General features: G+C 43.9%; 1 protein-coding gene and 1 long non-coding RNA gene across 2 annotated transcripts in view; one reads left to right on the top strand and one right to left on the bottom strand.

The window, feature by feature from the left end:
* LOC109973248 (uncharacterized) overlaps positions 1 to 1,782 on the top strand; it is a 4,497-nt gene extending 2,715 nt beyond the window's left edge. Inside the window, exon 3 of the long non-coding RNA XR_002276796.1 lies at positions 1,171 to 1,782. This is a non-coding gene — a long non-coding RNA (uncharacterized LOC109973248). The remainder of the gene's footprint in view (positions 1 to 1,170) is intronic.
* The window catches only part of stk32c (serine/threonine kinase 32C), a 205,064-nt gene that overhangs the window by 26,305 nt on the left and 175,002 nt on the right, over positions 1 to 3,757 (bottom strand). The window lies entirely within an intron of this gene.

The raw sequence follows: 3,757 nt of genomic DNA, 5'->3' as shown, positions 1-3,757 counted from the left end.
ACAGCGTCCTCCTCTACAGGATCCTCTATGAATGGACACGCCATTTTGGTCTCTGCGTGACGGAAACGTGTGCAATCTATGAATGTACTGAAAGATTAAATGAGGTATTAAACACCTTTCACTTTAAAAAGGGGCGGAGACCGGAGGAAACTCTGAGTTTCCCGAACAAAACCTGCTCGCCAGCAGGTTAGGTTCACAGAGTAATTTGCCATAGTAACTTACTCTGAGTTTAGATTACCTCTCTTTGTGAAACGGGTTTAACTTACCCCGCTTCACGGGTTTAAGTTACCTCCGTTTCTGAAACCGAAAACTTCTTCTTCTTGAAATAGGCCCCTGGCCTATTACTATGCATTTCATCTCACATATCCAAAGTGCGAACAATAAATGTTCAAAGCTGATTTCTTGGTTCATTTTATTTTGAGAATTTTCACCTCATTTTAGGTTTTTGTGTGATTTAAAAAAAAAAAATCAAAGTAAGCTGGGTTTAAGCTTAAATATTCTAGTTTTAATGCAATTTTTTTCCTGAAATAATTATTAATCAAAGAGAAAACTGTACAATCTTAAGCATGTTTGTCTAGTTTTAAGACAAATAGTATTTTTAGTGACTAGATTAAAGTTAAATATTCTAGTTTTGATGCAATTTTTCCTAAAATAATTATTATTCAGTGTTTATAAAAAGAGAAAACAGTATAATTTTAAGCATGTTTGTCTAGTTTTAAGACCCAATAGTATTTTTAGTGACTAGATTCAAGTTAAATATTCTAGTTTTAATGCAATTTTTCCTAAAATAATTATTATTCAGTGTTTATAAAAAGAGAAAACAGTATAATTTTAAGCATGTTTGTCTAGTTTTAAGACCCAATAGTATTTTTAGTGACTAGATTCAAGTTAAATATTCTAGTTTTAATGCTGCGTTCACTAACTTATTTATTATTCAATTCTTATAAAAAGCTAAAAAGTCTGGTTTTAAGAATTTGTATCTAGTTTTAAGATTCAGTAGCATTTACTGTTGACTAGATATCTATGCTAATTTCAAGAATTCTTAAGTCGTTTTTGCTTACCCCATTGGCAGATTTTTTTTTGGTACATTTTGACTAGACTGTGCAGTGCAGCTCCCGTAACCATACTTTCACACTGAGACAGAGAATGCTCTCTACTGTCCCTCTGTAGAGGTTTGCGAGCAACTGAGAGAGACCAGCATGTTTCTGTCATGGTCCTGCCCCGCCAGCTTCCGTTCCTGCTTATATTCTGACACCACTTCCTGTCCCCAGTTTACCCTAACTCCCGGTAACTTCATCTCATCATGCACATTGGTTTCACCTGCCCCTTAATCACTCACACCTGCTCACCACAGTATTTAGCAGCTCCTCACCCTGTGGGGAGCTGCCAGATTGTTCTATGCCCGGTCTAGACTCTCCAGCATTAATTTCCAGTGACTGCTATCCTGATACCGATCCCCTGCCTGTCCTACCGACCTGTGATCCAGCCTCCTCCCTCTTGCCTGACTGCTACCTGGAGATCGATGCCCTGCCTGTTCTAATGACCTATGATTCTGCCTTGCCTTCCCTGTTGCCCTGCCGGAGATTTTGACCACAGACTAAGTACTGCTCTCTGCCTGATCCCTCAAGACTGTGTCTGTTCACATCTAACTTACAGAAAGACATTAAACCCTGTTCTGCTGCCTCAGCTTTCTGGCTCTTTAATTGGGTTCACACCTCCACCTTCACGGGAGCTTCACACACCCCTCCCTAACAGTTTCAGCGTCCTGAGGATAAAAAAGCATTTTGCTGGGCTTTCTTCACCAGGTAAGATGTGTTCAGAGACCAGGTCAGGTCAGATGTGATATGGATGCCCAGGAACTTGATGTTATCCACTTGCTCCTCCACCTCCCCGTGTATGAGAAGAGGAGCATGTTTTGTCTTTCTGGACCTCCTATAATCCACAATGACCTCCTTAGTCTTGTTGGTGTTCAGGACAAGATTGTTGTCTGAACACCACTTTCTCAGGTGCTGGATCTCCTCTCTGTAGTGAGCCTCATCATTGTCTGAGAGGAGACCCACTACGGTGATGTCATCTGCCACCTTCACAACTGTATTTGTGGAGTGAATGGCATAGCAGTCATGGGTAAACAGAATGAAGAGAACTGGACTGAGCACACAGCCCTGCAGTGTGCCTGTGTTCAGGACCAGTGTGGATGATGTGCAGCTTCCGATTCTCACCACTTGAGGCCTGTTGGTGAGAAAGTCCTTAATCCAATGACACATCATTGCAGGTGTTCCCAGATTGTGCAGTTTCAGTGCCAGTTCATCTGGGATTACAGTATTAAATGCCGAACTGAAGTCAACAAATAGCATCCTGACATAAGTGTTAGGATGCCCCAGGTGGGACAGGGCTGTGTGTAATGCTATTGAGACAGAATTCTTTGTTGATCAGTTCTCTCTGTAGGTGAACTGATGGCTGTCTAGACCAACAGGGATGACGTCCTTGATGTGCTTTAGGACGATCCTCTCAAAGCACTTCATGATCACTGGTTTCAGAGCAACAGGGTGGTAATCATTTAGGCAGGGGACAGCTGATTTCTTGGGCAATGGCACAATAATGGAGGATTTGAGGCACACGGACTGAAGCAAGATGCAGGGACAGGTTAAAAATGTCCAATAAAACTCCTGCCAGCTATGTGCTATCATCCTGGATAGTGGGTTTGATGCTCACTAATCCTTGGCCTCCTTCCTTCTGCTTAGTGTACAGTCTCAGGATGCTGGATTTGGGGTGAGATCTGCCGTGCATTGTAAGGAGCTTCCCTGTCTTGATGTCAGTGGCCTCCATTTTCTCCTTTGGCCAGCTTATTATACCAGCGGGGTACCTGATGACCGGCAGGGTGTAGGTGTGAATTGCCTGGACTTTGTTCGTTTCATTCAGCTGACTTCTCAGGACTTGCCTTACTCTTTGCAGGTAGTTGCGGCCTGTTCATGGTTCCCATTTGCCTGCGGGATCCCAAGGTACTTGTTGCTGTCCTCAACATCTGCTATGTTGCCTTCTGGTAGTACAATCCCCTCAGTTCTGACTACCTTCCCTCTCCTTGTTACCATTCAACCACACTTATCCAGTCCGAATGACATTCTGATGTCCTGGCTGTAGATCCTAGTGCTGTGGATCAGTGAGTCGATGTTACATTCTCTCCTGGCATACAGCTTGATGTCATCTATGTAGAGGAGGTGGCTGATGGTTGCTCCATTCCATAGTCGGTATTCGTAACCACTCTTGGTGATGATCTGGCTGAGGGAGTTCAGCCCTATGCAGAACAGCAGCACTTGATGTTGACTTGTGCAATTGGCTTGAAGTTGGCCTCTAGGGTTGTTTTCCACATTCCCATTGAGTTCTTGATGAAGGCTCTTAGAGTCCTGTCAGTGTTGTACAGTTCTAAACATTCCAGGATCCATGTGTGAAGAATTGAGTCATAAGCTTTCTTGTAGTCAATCCAGGCAGTGCACAGGTTGGTCGGTCTGGTCTTGCAGTCTTGAGTGACTACTTTAACAACCAGTACCTAGTGCTTTGCTCCTCTGGTCCATCCATCCATCCATCCATCCATCCATTTTCTTCCGCTTATCTGGAACCAGGGTCGCGGGGGCAGCAGTCTAAGCAAAGATGCCCAGACTTCCCTCTCTCCAGACACTTCCTCCAGCTCCTCCGGGGGAATGCCAAGGCGTTCCCAGGCCAGCTGAGAGACATAGTCCCTCCAGCGTGTCCTGGGTCTTCC

Source organism: Monopterus albus, unplaced genomic scaffold (assembly GCF_001952655.1).
Source record: "Monopterus albus unplaced genomic scaffold, M_albus_1.0 scaffold286.1, whole genome shotgun sequence".
Taxonomy (NCBI): Eukaryota; Metazoa; Chordata; class Actinopteri; order Synbranchiformes; family Synbranchidae; genus Monopterus; species Monopterus albus.
The sequence above is the reverse complement of the archived record's forward strand: the minus strand, read 5'-3'. Positions and strand labels throughout refer to the sequence as shown.